Source organism: Prionailurus bengalensis, chromosome A1, assembly GCF_016509475.1.
Source record: "Prionailurus bengalensis isolate Pbe53 chromosome A1, Fcat_Pben_1.1_paternal_pri, whole genome shotgun sequence".
Lineage (NCBI taxonomy): Eukaryota > Metazoa > Chordata > Mammalia > Carnivora > Felidae > Prionailurus > Prionailurus bengalensis.
The window spans coordinates 90,409,736-90,426,125 of NC_057343.1; the positions used below are offsets into that span (position 1 = coordinate 90,409,736).

General features: G+C 43.8%; 1 protein-coding gene across 2 annotated transcripts in view; it reads right to left on the reverse strand.

Annotated features, from left to right (window-relative positions):
* The window catches only part of CNOT6 (CCR4-NOT transcription complex subunit 6), a 76,409-nt gene extending 64,873 nt beyond the window's left edge, over nucleotides 1-11,536 (reverse strand). Inside the window, exon 1 of one of the 2 annotated variants that reach the window (XM_043585226.1) lies at nucleotides 11,172-11,536. The gene's annotated coding sequence lies outside the window, so the exon portion shown is untranslated. The remainder of the gene's footprint in view (nucleotides 1-11,171) is intronic. The other variant, XM_043585218.1, reaches the window with a different exon arrangement.
* Between the last annotated feature and the right edge of the window lie 4,854 nt (nucleotides 11,537-16,390).

The window sequence follows — 16,390 nt, forward strand, 5'->3', positions numbered from 1 at the left end:
TTTCATGATTATCTCTCAAAACAGGTTTCTGAATTGCATAGGAGAGATAATAGAAAAAAACAAGGCACCAAAAAGGTCTTACTAAAAAGTGAAATTGTCATCTTGGTCTTCCAACCTGCCCTTCCTCTATGATCCCCACACTAGCTTTCCAAGCCAGAAATAGGAGTATTATCCTTAACTCCTTCCTATCCAATCCCAGCCTTCATATCCAGTTCCCTAGTTCTAGTCCACTTGACCTCCTAAATCTTCGTCTCACCCAATCTGTCTCAACCTCCCAGGCTCTTCCCTGAGATACGAGCTAATGCAACAGTCTCAGACCCACGTTCTTCTGCTGCACCCCAACTTGAATGCAGCCTTAGACACTATCCAAAGTGACCTCCTAAAAACACAAGTACTTAACTCATGGTCCTAAAACCACATCTCCTTCATCTTTGCACCCACGGACTGACAGTGCACCTGACACAAAGGAGGCTCAAATATGAGTTGAATTAAACAGAGGAAACCCAGGCTCATCTACAAAACAGGCCCCTGTGTGCCTCTCCAGTCATATCCAATTCCCACTTACCTCTCACAAACCTCTGTGCTTTACCATATGCTATCGCTCCTGCCTGAAATGCCATCTCTCCCTCTCCTCCAGATACCTTAAGGAACTCTGGTCATCTTCAAATGCCAAATCAGATATCCAACTTCAAACAGGTCCTTCCTTCCCTATCCCTCCCAAACACAGAGCTTATCATTCCCTGCTTTGAGCTTTTCCGAACCTTGAAGATTTTTTCTATAAGAGTATCTTTAACCACACCTGACTTTTTCTTTTATGTCTCACTCACCTACTCTAATATAGCTCCTTGCACTTCTATTTTTAATATTTTTTCTCTTCAGAGCCTGGCAAATAGTAAGTGCTTGGTGAATAATTATAAGAATTCAAGGAGAGAAGCTGTGATAGTTTAAAAAAAAAAAAAAAGAGAGCAAACATTTGTAAGAGACAAGTGTGCTAACAGAAGCAGGGCCCATTTTACCAGCAATAAGAAAAACTAACATCTATACTTCTAACCTTCAAAGCAAAATCTAGAAAAACCAGACAGAAAGGACCAAAAACCGAGAGTACTGGTTCTAGGACAAGAATCAAGGGGACAAACTTAAAGATTAAATTGTATAAACATAATCTTAGTGACATGCCCTAGCAGATTAAGAGCAAACCTCAAACAGATGGGGGTAACGGCAAAACTGTGTTGCACTGCCCATCTGCCACACTCTGCACTTGGCAGTAACAGCCAATGTTATCTGAGCACTCACCTCGTGACAGGCCTATCAGGCCCTTCACATACATGGTCTCATTTAACCCTTCAGGACTCCTGGAAGTAAATACTACTATTCTCCTTACAAACAGAAGGGAACGTCCAGAGAATGAGTAACTTGCCCGAGGTCACAGAGATACCAGTGGCACAACTATGATTTTAACCCAAGTCTGATCCACAAGTCTGTGCTCTATCTAACCACTATGCAGTCATTTACTTTTATTACTCTCAATTCAATTCTCAAAGCAGCCCATGAGTTAGATAATACCACATTGTATTTTAGACGAAGACACAAGGGTTTAAATCATTTGCCAAGGTCATACATGCTTGTTAAGTAGTAGAGCTGGGGGGCAGGGGGAGGGGTTGAACCTAGGACAATCTAGCCCTTCACACAACTCTAGAATTCTGTCACTGATAAAGCCAAGATCTCATGTTCATTCCTCAAATATTGTGTGGTTGAGACCATCAGCCCTCCAGTTTCCTTCACAGATGTATCATCTTTCCAAGCTACTCCCCACCTGCCTTCTCTACTCCCAACCTCTGCCTAATACTCTAAGACAGCAGATCTCAAACACTATCACCTCAGAATGCTTACATACTTTTAAAAACTCACAAATACCCCCAAAGAGCTTTCATTTATGTAGGTTATACCTATCAACATTTGTCATCCTAGAAATTAGAACTAAGAAAATTTTAATATGTATTAACTTGTTAAATATACAACCATCCCATGTTAAAACATTTTTATGAAAAGGAACTATTTTTGAAAACAAAGTAAAATTTTGTGAGAAGAATGACACTGTCTTGCATTTTTGCAAGTCTCTTTAATGTCTGACATACTAGAAGACAGCTGGATTCGCATATCTGCTCCGAAGTCAATCTGATCAGATCCCACACATCATTTTTTTTAGCTTCTGGAAAACTCCACTGTACACTCATTAAGAGATTAAGAACGAAAAAGACAAATAACATCTTAGTAATATTTTTAAGAACTTAAGGTTTCTGTAGCCACCTCCCCCTCCTCCTAAAATCTCACAATTTCCTTAAATCCTTTTTCAAGTAGTACAAAAATAAGTTCCAGTCCAAATTGGTTTAAAATTTCCAATCAGTAAAAGACCTTGGTGAAAATGGAGCGATTTTTAAATTATGGTAAAATATTCCTCCAAAACATAGAGCTGAACAGCAGATGTAGCAGTCAAAACCAAGCTCTAACAGGAAAAGATCGGCATACCCATCTGCATCCGCAGTGCCCAGCCCGTAACAGACAGCCTGCAACAGCCTGTTACCAGACTCCTGTCACAACGCAATTCTAACTGTGTGCATGGGCCCAATCACACACGAGTGAGTATAAAATATAGTCAGAGAAGCAGAGAGAGAAGTTTCCTGTGCAACAACCATAGGAAACTACCAATTTGAAAGGTCAAAAATGGTTCAGGGGGCACAGCTCAGTTGGTTGGGCATCCGAATTCAGCTCAGGTCATGATCTTGTGGTTTGTGAGTTGTTTATGAGTTTGAGCCCCAGATCAGGCTTGTTGCTGTTGGCGCAGAGCCCACATCAGATCCTCTGTCCCCCCCTCTCTGCCCCTATCCCACTTGCGCTCTCTTACTTAAAAAAAATAAGTAAATATATTTTTAAAAATGGTTGAAATACTAGCAATTTCAGTCAATCCAATAAATTAACTCAAAACACAACTATGAAAATACAGCAAGTACAGGTTAGGTTAGATTTTTATTTTCTATATTTGAAGTTAAAGTACAACATACTAAGACAAGTAAGATTTGCCATCTAATCAGCAAAAGCTAAGTAAGTGCCCACTAATAAGCAGGGTAAGTAAGTCAAAACCTCACCAACATCAAAACAGCAAGGTAAGGGGGGCCACCAATCCTAAATCTGCTCCTTAGCATGAGATAAGCTGTAAACAACCATCTCATTTACAGCTTCAGCACCAAATGATGGATGCCAACAGAAATCTCTTCATTTCCTTCTTATCTTTTGTCAGATTTTCCATAATCTATTTGCTGCTCTCTTACAATAACTCATGATAGTCTAGCTACCACCAACTAGTGGTGATTTTGGCCTTTGAGGCATTCAACATTTATTCTAATTCATATATCCAATCACTTAGGAGGTTTTAATATCCTGGCCATGTTTTAACCCACTAGTCCTTTTTTCCCCTACAAGAAAATTATTCATGAAATGCTGACCTTACAAATCATCAATAATAACACTACAATATTGCTCTGAAGCTACCTAGTGATGTTTCAGAAGATTTGGAAAGAAATCTTAAGCAACTCTGTTGAAATGGAGTTCCATTATGCATTGCTTTCTGACCACATAAGTGACTGCCTTTTCCTAAAACAATGAAATGCTTTAAAACTGGATTTTTGGCCAGCATGAATAGTATTCTTATGTGGACTCTCATGAAGTTTTTGATCCATAACCTAAGAGGATCACAAATATTAATTAAGAATCTGCCAGGTAGTTTCATTCTATCAACACGATCAGCCACCAATGTAAATGGTTATAAATTTGGGGCAGCGATTGGGTCTCCCTATATCATCAAATGTATATCAAAGGTCCATTCTAAGCCACAGCACCATGAGAGTGTGTTAGGACGGAAGTGGGGGATGTACAGTGAAATTAATACAAACTAGAGGGGCGCCTGGGTGGCTCAGCCAGTTGAGCATCTGACTCTTGATCTCAACTCAGGTTGAGACCAATGTCATGGTCCTGAGACACAGCCCCACATCAGGCCTGCTTAAGATATTCTCTCTCTTGGGGGCGCCTGGGTGGTTCAGTTAGGCATCCAACTTTGACTCAGGTCATGATCTCGCGGTCCATGAGTTCAAGCCCCGCATCAGGCTGTGTGCTGACAGCTCAGAGCCCGGAGCCTGCCTCAGATTCTGTGTTTCCATCTCTCTCTGACCCTCCCCCGTTCATGCTCTGTCTCTCTCTGTCTCAAAAATAAATGTTAAAAAGAAAATTTAAAAAAAAGATATTCTCTCTCTTTCTCTCCCTCTGCCCCTCCCCTGTTCACTTGCACTCTCAAAAACAAAAACAAAAACAAAAACACACAAACTAGAGTCAAACAGACCGATATCAAGAAAGATATGTTTACATTCATCTTTAAGGCTAAAGCTTCCTCATTTATAAAATGATATCTACCTCACAATTTTGGTATGAGGATTAAATAAAATAACACATGTAAAGCACAATGCGTACCACATCATTAGCATTCAACAAAGCTCCTTCTTTCTTTGACTGCAAATCCCTAAGTCTGAATATCTCTAGTCTCCCTAAAATTAGAAACCAAATGATAATTCTTTAGATGTCCCAAATAAAGTACAATTTTCGTTTTCAACAATTTTAGATGAAAATATACAAAAGAAGCTTTCAGTCCACAAAACATGGCAGTTAGCTTCATCAGATACTGCTTTATGATGCTGTGGTGTTTGCATACAACCATACACAATCTTACGGAAGAAAAAAAAATTGCCCCCCAAAAAGCTGAATGCAAGAAATATTCTTCACTTAACTTGAATAAATCTTCGTTTCTGTTTGGTCTTAATTAGCAAGGACTCCTCTAATATCCTTTTTCATCTATCTTGCCACACCACCCCCACTCAAAATCTGCCTGTTAAAAAAAAATCTATATGGGACAGCTAGATGTATCCAGAGAATCACCTGTAATACTCCTTTTAGATACAAAGATCACTGTCTAATTTTTGTTTTGTTAGATCTCCATATGCTTACTTTGTAAGGTATATATGTGTAGCAAATAACTTTGAAAGAAAATGACTATGCCTTCTTTGCTACTATTCTACATTTAAAAGTACATCAAACATTTAACTCAACTGCAGACTGCTGAGCACAGGACAAATACAAATCTAGCAAAAGGGAATATGAAGAGTAAATTTTAGGCTTTCAGTAACTGAAGACTGAAAGTTCTAATATTATGATTTCACATCAGGTCCACCTCCAATGAGGAAATTTTTCCTTTGCTTTTTAAATCACATAAAATTCCACAAAGAAAAAGCTTTATGTGATCCAATTAAAAGTTCATCATTTCAGCTAATATATCAGGGAAAAGTCTGAAATATAAATATATATAGAAATTTCCTAAGTTTTGGGCTTAAGGAAAACATAAGGTAGGCAACAAATATAGGTGTTTACCTTCAGTCAACCCTGTCCTCTTCTTTATATTACCCCCTTTCCTTCTTTCCCACTCTAAACTTTTCCAAACAGCAGTCTATAACATTTTTCCATCTTAACCTCCCATTTGTCCCCAGCCTAACCTACAGTCTGACTTCCACCTCCCTGGTCCCAGAAAAATTTGCTCTGCTTATATTCACCTAACCGCCAAATCCTATTAAACTATTCTCAGAGCTCATTCTACCCTAAACCTGGCCATCACTCGTCACTGAAAACTCCCTCTTGCTCGGCACTCCTACCTTTCTTGGCATCTGTAATTGTACTCTCTTATTCTCCTACCTCTTTAACCATTTTATTGCCGTTGTGTCCAAAATGTAATTTTGGCTGTTCCTAAGGGTTCCCTTGGTCACCTCTTCTTCCTGTCCTATATTATCCTGTGCTTCATTAAGTAAGTTTCACACTTAAGCATATGCATATTTTTATTCTCTTCAGCAGGAGCCATAATTCTCAACCGATTCTCAAATGGGACTCTACCTCCCTAAAAAAAGGTAAAAAGCATTTGTTCATACACTCTTCCTGAGTGATCTCCTAACTTCCAATACTAACTATATACTAACCCAGTCTTTAAAATTCCCAACCATTCTCTGGTCCAGATACCTATTAAGACATAGTGCACCTAAATACCCAATGGGCATATGAAAGTCAGATGCAAAAGCAACCTATTCCACTTCCTTTGCCCAAATCTGCTCTTCTTCCTCTACTTCCCCCAAGTTAAATCATACCAAGTTACCCAAGCTAAAAACCTTCTGAGTGGTACTCAATTCCCTATTTTTATAACTCATTGCTTGTCTGTCTCTAATTCTGGTATCTTTCAAATTTATCCTATTCTTGCCCAGCTCCTATGCTGATATCCTTAGCCTCTCACAAGGACTTAAATGAACTCTGACCCCTTTCATCCACTGTCCATATTTTTACTGTCTCCTGAAAAAAGTGTGTCACACACAATTGCCCCACTACTATCCACTCAACCTCTCAGTGGATCCCCAGGATATATAGACAGAAGTCCCAACACTTTAAGAAAAAGCCTTAGACTATTCACAAACTGTTTCTGGCCACTCCTCCTATCCCTCCCATCCTTGCGTCCTATGTTTCACAGCCAAAGTCGTATGTAACTTGACTTTGCAAATATCATTCCTTCTCCATGAAAAGTCCTACTCAGTCTGGCAAGTGCCTATTCACCCTTCAAAACTCAGCTCAAAGACCTCGGAGATGACTCTATCAAGTTTCCCAAGCAGAATTAGTTGTTCCTTTCTTAGCACTTGCTTTGTATACTCCTTATTACTGTATAACCTGTGAGAGTTTTATTGGTCCATTTGTCTTTACACCCCACTATAAACCCCACTTGGGACAAAAGACCATAAGTCCCATAAGGATAGCAAGTCTATACATGGTGCCTAACATATGGGTGTTTGGGTATTTTTTGAACCGCGTTTCAGTACTATTTTAAAATGCTGTATTCAAGTATAATTAGTTCTGCTTTATTGCTTGTTCTGAAATGTGAGTTTGTTCCAGTGTGATTGATATATTAGGGAATTTAAGCGTAACGCAAAATTCTCATTTGCATGCCATTTCTCATCTGCATCTACCGCACTAAAGGAAGGTAGAAAACTGCACCCAGCCAAACTGAGCTGAGCAGAAATACACAAAACACACACATCTTAAACACCCACTCTCCAGACAGTTCTCCATGTGTGTGATACAAGACACACCCACCCACCCACATCTGGTGTTACTAAACATTCCATTTGATTTCAGATAACCTGTCTGCTACCACTTCAAAGTAACAAACAGCAAACATTTTGATGCCCATTTCCACAAGCAAATGAGGTCTTTCTCAATGTAAAGTGCCACATTTACTGGAATATTTAGATACTCCTTAGCCATTTCACATGTGTAAAACTTTGCTACCATTTTCATCAGGTTCCTTTTTCAAAATAAGTCACTACGTTTTTGAGTGTTGGACTCCAATCTCATTTTCCCCCACAAGGCCTGTAGTTTTTACTGCACAATCTTGCATACCATGGTAGCTTTTGGGAACCTGTATGTTGCTACACAGCAGAATAGGCTACGTAAATTAACAGCTAGCTGTATCATGAGCTCAGAGACTTTAATTTCAATGCTCCAATTGCAGTAAATTACTGGAGAGAAAACTCTGCCCTCCTACAAGTTTCACATACATATGGCCTATGTCCCAATAGACTATTAGGAGAGTTGCAATCTTTAAAAGTTGGTGCCTCCCACTTCTGGTGAGCAGAGAGTTGTTTTTTCCAGCTTAAGCTCTACAGTCTGCCTAAGCAGAACTCAAAAAACAAGTTCTCAGTGCCTGAATTTTCAAGTGTACCATTTTATGGGTTTCATTGTTTTGACTGCTTTTAACTTCTTCCAAAACATCCTGACATTTTGATTTTAAATTACCCAGCATTGTAAAGCAATTGGGCAAACCCTCAAGTCCACTATAAAAGGAACTACAGAACACAACAGACACTATATCCAAGTTAAAAAGATTCAGAGTCATTAACTCCACAGTACCTAAAATGTGACTTTTTTTATATATAGGGCCTCCACTCAATCCTCCACACTGATGCCAAAGTGGTCTATAAATCACCTTGCTCCCATACTAAAAATATTTTGGTTCCTTCCTTTGCTACAGGATAAAGATATAAACCTCATTTTTAGTTGAGCAAGCATGGTCCTTCAAAATCTAGGCTGGACACACCTTTGCAGGCCACTCTTCCTGTTCCATTAACACCTCACCATTGGGTCTTAGCCCAACTTTTGGCACCTGAGTGCACCCACCGTTCCCTTCTGTTTGAAATGACCCCTCTCCCCAGTTTGACAAACACCTATTCTGCTGTTATTTTCTGTAAACTGGCCCCACGCCTTCTGCGAATTTATTCTTTCTTCTATTCTCTCATAGCACTTCATGCGCCTATGATAACTAGAGACTCCATGACAAAAACTAGGTAGTATTCATTTTTGAACTCTCAGGGTCCAATACCGTGTCCAGCATGTTTTATTCCTTGACATCCAACTGAAGTTATTCAGAAAATATAAACTGATGACGGAGAGGTAAGGCCAGAGAAGGGTAAGGTTAAGGCAGCCTACACATGGGTCCTCATTCTGGATACAAACAACCTACTCCTTTTCATTACTTGTTCAAAAACCAAAATATGGTGCATTCCATTGTACTTTAACACGCCAGGCTCTGTGTACAGGAAGTTTACAGTTTAATTTATCAAGTATATCTTAATTTCACATGGTGTTTCCTTAATCACACTTGTTGTAAACTGGCTACCTTTGGAAAGTGAGTAGCAGGCAAGGTGAAAGCAAAAAAAAAAATAAGCCAAAAGTGGAAGCTGAGGATTTGAAAACTGAAATCGGAACCTTTTTCTACATAGCACTGAATTCCATTCACAACAAGAAAAACGCAAATAAGTGCTGCAGGCCCACAAATCTAAGTCTTTTCTGCATTAAAATATATATCCTTACTGAACCTATTTGGACTTTTCCAAAATGATAAGCATTTTAAAAGCATAGCTTCCCAATGAGCAAGCATATAGGAAAGTTAGTGGTCCCTCACCCCTCATGGACCAAAGGCTACGGCTGTAATGTTGACCATTTATTCCAGTATGCCTTACATATATTATCCCTTTCCAGTGCACTACGATATGAAAAAGGTTTATGCTGCAGGGCACCTGCGTGGTTCAGCTGGTTAAGCATCCAACTCTTGGTTTCAGCTCAGGTCATGATCTCACGGTTAGTGAGTTCGAGCCCCATATCAGGTCCTGCACTGGCAGTGCGGAGCGGTGCTTGGGATTCTTTCTCAAAATAAATAAATAAATAAATAAATAAACTTAAAAAAAAAAAAAGGTTTATGCTTCAAAGAATATAAGAAGGTTAACACAAGTACAGTGGCATGCCTGAGCATGGACCAAAATTCATATTTATAAACCAGTACAGTAGGCAAATTCCTACAATACCTTGATTTGCAGTCAGGACCAAGTTCTATAACCAACTTCATTTCTAGTCAAGAGAAAATAGTCTGAAATTTTCCAATAATTGTAGTTTTGATTTACCAAGGTTTAAGAAACCTGAATACACCTACAACCAAAACAGGCATTCATAAGGGCTTCTTCATCTACATCCCACTGATCAAGACACTTCTGAAACTATGCAAAAATCAACTTTCAGAGAGTGAATCTTCCTGAAAATGTCTGTCTTCTAGCCCATCCTTGTTTTCACTACTTCATTAAGTATCTTGTTCACCTGAGAACTGAACAGACACATCTATCCCAAATAACTTCTACTCATTAAAACACCTTCTGCCCTCCCCACCAATTACATCACTCTTTGATGTGCTTTCACACTCACACAAAACCTGGTCCTTTCCCTTTAAAAGTACCTTGGGCAAATCACTTTAACCTCTTTAGGTCTCAGTTTCCACATGTAGCTTTACAAATATTTTGTTTAAAGCAAGGTGACTGGGCCAGATCACTGGTCTAAAAATATTAAGCAATTTTAACTCTAAAAGTCATCCCATTCTGAAGACTGTCATAACCGCTCTGACAGCAATTACAAAAGTCTTCAAAACCTCTTGATCAATGACCATATCAACTCTTAGAGCCAACAACACTGTTTTGAAACGGTAAACCCCAGTGATTGTGAAAAACACAAAGTGCTATTAGATGCCATTTTATTTGCCACTTGTTCATATTCCCTCTTTTCCTCTCCAAAACTAAATTTCCAGACACAAGAATGCAAGAAATTCCGCACTAACAATACAATCCACCTAGAAAATGGTAAGTGCAGGAACTCAAATTCAAGCAGATTATTTAAACAACGTCAGCTTAACACAGTAATTCCAAGAAGATCAAGCAAGATGACTATTCACAATGTTGTCATCTGCAGTAACAGTTAAAGAAAAGGTTACAGGTGTTAGCAGACTCTCCGGAGAAGATGAGAAAGGAAAAAGAGTCAAAAAGTTTACAAAGACAATAACGACTGGTGCTTAAACATAAAAAGGAGAATGAGGTTCGGGGGTTACTGGAGAAAACGGCTTCAAGTAATTAATTAGGGCTATCTCCGAGCTCTGAGCAATACTATAAATCTTCAAATCTGGTGCTAAGTGCCTCTTCAACCAGGTCATTGTCACACCTACCCCCTCCCCCCAAATCTGCGTTAAACTGAATTTTAAATACTTTTGGGGTAGAGGGTCAACAGTTGGTTTCCCGCGTTGCGGTAACTGCGAAGTTCCACACTCCACGGCGCACAATCCCACACAGCCACTCCGCCAAAGTTGCCACCCATCCTGGCCAAGAGTCCCCAACACCCACCCGCCTCCTCGGGATGACCAGAGTCGGGGTCCCAGGGCCCGGGCGCCGCTCCCCCGCGCCCTGAGCCCCCCAGTCCCCGCCGTCAATCAACGCCCCCCGCCCCCGGGCTGGGCGCGGGGGCGCGGCCTGGGACCCAGCCCGATCGGAGAAAGGCTTTCCCCCCTAAACAGCCGCCAGCTCGGCCAAGCTACGGGCTCGCTACCCACAAAACTCAAGTTGCCCGCGCTAAGACCCCGCGCGCTTCGGTCTCGGGGGCACGACCGAGCGGGGGCCGTGCGCGGCCAGTGCGGGCAGCAGAGCCCGGCCGGGCCTCGGGTCCGTCTCCCTCACCTCTCGGGGTGCGCCGCCTTCCTCCGCCGCTGCCGCCGCCTCCTCCTCCCTGTGAGTGCAGCGGGGTCTGACCTGTGGAACCACCATACCAGTCCCGCCCGCTGCTGCAGCGCCGCCGCCGCCGCCGCTCCTCCGCCGCCTCAGCCGCCGCTCTTTGTTCCCCCTCCGAGCGCCACCGCGTCAGCCGCCCGCCTCAGGCGCCCCGACGGGCCGCCACTATGCCCTCCCGCCCTCTCGGCCCCCGGCCTCGCCCTCCTCGCTGCGCCCACTGCCGCCTTCGCCTCCGCGCCGCCGACGCCGCCGCCACCGACGCCGCCGCCTCCTCCTTCGCGCCCCCCTCGTTTTCATTGAAAGCAAACAAGCATCATGGCGGCGGCCGCCGTCCCCCAGCCAGCGAGCACCCCGACCGCCGCCGCCGCTCCAACATCCCGGCCGCCCATTGGCCGCCGCCGCCGGGCGCGACCATTCGGTGTCCGACGGGGTGGGTCGCTCCCCTCTCGTAGCTTCCCAAGCCCCGCCTTCTCACCCCCCGCGCTGGACAGCGGTGCGCCTGTCCGGCGCGCTCCTAGGCCAGCCCTCCCGCTCCTCTTCCCGCTCTGTTCCGCTCCTTTCCTGCTCGGTCCCTACTCTCTCCTCTCCTTAACGGTCCTCCGTTTTTCCATCTCCCCTCCCCACGCCCCCTTTTTTTGTGTGTGTCTCAGGCTGTTCACTTTTGTCTCCTCTCTTCCCTCGTTTTCCTCGATCTCTTTCCCCTTCGTTCTCCTGTCAATCACGTGAAGACATGGACCGGCTCTCAGACTTTTGACTTTAGCCAGTGCCTTGATCTGATTAAAGACGAGACATTAAATCGTGAACAGTCTCACGATTCCTCTTGCCTCACATATGCAGAAAAAAAATTAACGGCCCGTTTCGGCCCATTAATGGTCGTTCAGTCCAGCAAGTTAAGGAACAGTTCTGGTGGTAGGATCCCAGCCGGAGTAACTGTCCGAGGCTGCCTTCAAAAATCAAGATATTCTGTTCAGGTGATGATTGAAGATGAGCAGGAAAAGGACTGGGCTAACTGATGATGCTTGCATCAGTGCACCTCGGTTAACTGGCGGTTGGAGCCCCTGTGTTGGAGCCAGGATGTAGAGATGAAACACCCCACCCTGCCCTGAGTAAGCTCAAAGTCTAGGGAAAAGAGAGACACCCAACAAACAAATCCATTAGAGAGGCATGCTCAGGGGCGTGATGTGAGAGACCTACATGGCAAACTAAGATGGGCCACTGGCTCCTTCTTGAAAAATCAACCCCCAAGAAACGTGTGAAATTGATTCCAGGAATTAACAATAGCAACAAAGTGAGACATCACCACACTGAAGGCTGTCTTGGGCTACAGGGCATGGGAAATGGGTGGCAGCTTGCTGCTGGGGCAGAGGAGAACTGGAAGAGCCAGGAAAAGATGGAAGGGCAAAAGCTGTTTGAGTTCCATACTTGCCTCTCCAGCACCGCCGTGGGATTGTCCTTACCTGTCTTCTTCCAAGAATTCAAGTGACAGCCCCATCTTCAAGTGCCAGAGGACACTGGACAGGCAAGGCAGGGCAACAGCAAAGCCCAGCAGGGGTAAGGGATTGATAAAACAAGTGCAGACCTACACTTGCCCATCCCTCCACGTCTCCCAGCCCCAGACCACAGAGTACTGGAATTGTGCAGCCTGGCTGAGGAGCTGACATCTATCTGGGTCTCTGCCCCCACCTTGAGTGCTGTGCCCTGGAAACCTGTGCTCTAGCCTGGACAGTGAGGTGCCATTTTTGTAACTGATCTTTCCAGAGGGAGCTACTTTTTACAATTGGCACAGTGGGGATGGAGGAGGGGAGTTCATAACAAAAACCTTAGTGCATGAAACAACTGATTTATGAAATCTCATGATTCCGGTGCCTGGCTAGACAGCTCTACTGGTCTCACTGGGGGTCTCTCATGCCTGCACCTGGGATGGTGGCTAGGGATTGGCAGTCTGCCCCCTTAGAGCACTCCCCCCCCCCCACCCCCAGTGAGACCTCTTATCTCTGTGTAATGTCTCATCCTTCTGCTTTTCTGTGGCCTCTCCCTCTAGCAGGTTATCCTGGATGTCCTACTTGGCAACCCAGGGCTCCACGAGGGAGGAAGGGGAAGCTGGCAGGCCTTCTAAGGAATATCACTCTCTCTATTCTATTGGTTAAAGCAGTCACATGCCCAGTCCAGATTCAAATAGGGAAGACGTAAGCAAGGCAGGAGCTGCATGTACATACAGGGAAGATGGGCTTATTTGATGCCATCTCAGGAGACTATCACAGAGAGAGTACCAGTGGTGGTCCCCTGCCTGAGAACCTCCTGGGTTTTTTTTTTAAGTTTATTTATTTATTTTGAGAGGGGAGGGGCAGAGAGAGGGAGAGAAAGAATCCCAAGCAGGCAACACAATGTCAGAGCAGAGCCCGATGTGGGGCTTGAACCCACCAACCATGAGATCATGACCTGAGCCAAAACCAAGAGTTGGATGCTTATCTCACTGAGCCACCTAGGTGCCCACGTCCTGTTCTTTCTGAAGAGAAACCCACCAAATGCCTCACCTTTCCAGTTCCAGATCAAAGAGACCCATGTATTAGGCAGGACCTCCTGCTGCAAGTCGTAAAACCCCAACCCAAGTAGAAAGACGTCTGCATAAAGACTTTCTTTATGCAGAAAGAGGTCATTTATGGATTCAGGTGTCATGTAACTGAAAAGATCGGGCATCATAAGATGTCACCAAGAATTGATCTCACTCCCCCACCTCCACTCTGCACCTCCACACCAGGGTCCTCACATAGGATTTGTGACCAGGTAGGGAAGATGGCCACTAGCATCTGCTTCTACCAGATTCTACCAGTTTCTCCACTTGGACAGAGTACCTCTTTCCTAATCATTCCAGCAAAAATCCCAGGGCAGGCTCTCACTGACCTAGCCTAAGCCCCATCTCTAACCCTGGTCAGCCCCATGTGAACTAGATGTATTGAGAGTGTATTGAGAGGGAGAGTTGGGGACAGCCAGAGAATGGGAGCAGATTCTATCTCATCCCTCTGCGAAGGCCTTCTTGGTAGAGCTAGTCATTCTCCTCAGACCCCCCTCCATCTTTGCCTCTATAAGGGCACTTAACAGATAATGCTGTTATCTCCCCTGCCAGGCTCTGAGCTGCTCAGGTGAGTCTAACTCATGCTGCCTCCATGCCACCAACTGGGGTTGCTTTTGAGTCTTTCCAACCTGCAGGCTTTCCCACTTTCTTCCTCTATTAGGAGAACCTTGCCCCTCAGGTCCAGGCATGTGACCAACGCAGGACCAATCTGGGATTGATTTGTGGACACAGGAACAGAATTCTGGCTCCATTGGGATGCTAAGCTAGGACAGTATGAATTGGTGTCAGTCAGTGCATCTTCCCCACCATATGGAGAGATGACACAGTGATGAACAGAGATTGTCTTGGTGACATAGAATCTTGGTGCTGGGCGCCAAGGTCCCAGTTTCAGTAGTTTCTCCTTTTAGCCTGTGACCTATCTCAGGTACATGTCCAATCAATGCATTTTCTGCTCAAAGAGTTGGGCTTCTGTCACTTGCAAACAAAATACTTATAATGTGATGCTCACTAAATGTATTGGATAATGGGTGGGTGGATGAATAAGGAAGACGAACAACTGAGTGCTGGCCATGATCACCAATGTTGGTGTGGTGTCTATTTCTCACACATGCCTGGAGCATTGGAATTCAAACTCAGGGTCAATTTTGGATGTGGACCATAACTTGATGGGTCCAGCAGCTGGAGTTGTCAGGGTCCCCAGAAATGAGCAGTGTTGATCAGACTGACTCCAATAACTAAAATCCACAGGAGACTTCCAAATGAAGCAGGTTCCCAGGTTTATTTGCAAGATAAGCCCCAATCACTGTGTGACCAGAGTGCTTGCAGTGGAAAATCCATGCACCTTCAGCCTGTAAACACAAAGTCATACGAGAGGTTGCTGCATGAGCCTGAAATATGGACCCTGGCCACTCAGCTTCGATAGTCTGATGCCTTCTCTCAGGGTGGAGACTTGCTAGCTAGGGACCAGAACTGATGACCAAGATCCCTCATCCCCACTCAGTGCCAAAAACATGGATACACCCTGCTCATCTTCTCTGGGCTCGAAGCCTCCAGACCACAGTTTTCTTCACATAGGACATAATACAATAGATGAAGTTTCAGATCCCAGTCATATCTCCCTATAGTGTCCTTTGTCCATTGTTTTAGCCTGAGATTGAAAAATCTAACTTAAACGGTTTAAGATAAGAAAGGAATTAGCTGGCCCAAATAGCTTTAAAGGGTGAGGAAATAATACACCAGCTTCAGGTGTGGCTTGATCTGGGGGCTAATTCCATTCTCAGCTCTGCTCACCTCCATGTTGATTTCATCATCAGAGGCCATGGGTGCCAGCTCCTACCAAGTTCAAAGCCAGTGGGGAGAGCTTTCCTCAACAGATGAACAGACATCCTGGGCCTGACTCTCATTTCCATCCCTGAAATAAATGCCACATTCAGGGCAATGTCCTACCCTGGTCAAGAAGCCACACACCCACTCTTGGACCTGGATTGTCTTCAACCTCACTCAAAACTGAGGATTTTTTTTTGCTGGAGGAAAGAGGACTAGATGTAGAAAGGCAGAAAGAAGCAGAGGTCCAAGGTCTCTCTATCAAGCCTTGAGCTGCGCACACTCATACACCCTGTCAGCTGCTTCTCCAGGAATCCATCTAGTCCTGATTTCACTCCCAGTGCACAGAGTTAGAAGGTTCCTTGATGCCTCAGAACGTAGGAGGCAGAGGGGGTTCTCCCATTTCAGAACTCAGATGCTCTCCCTGAAGGCTCACCTTAGAGATATAATGGGAACAGGGAAAAGCTGCAAATCCATTTCTGGTTTTAAGTGCATGTGATTTTTTTTTTTTTTCTAAGATCAACCCACCCTTTTCCTTGTAAAAGTAATTTGTGGTCATAGTTTAAAAAATGGTTGAAATCAAACAGCAGAAAGGCATGAAGAAGAAAGTGGATATCTCCTCTCTGTCTAATCCCAGCCACACTCCCTAAACATTTGAATTGATTATGATGCTTTGGCCTTAAATAACAAAGTAAACAAACAAGCATACACAAACACCTTCAAATACGCTTACTGGATGAAGTACTTACTCCCAAGAATGAAAATCCAAATG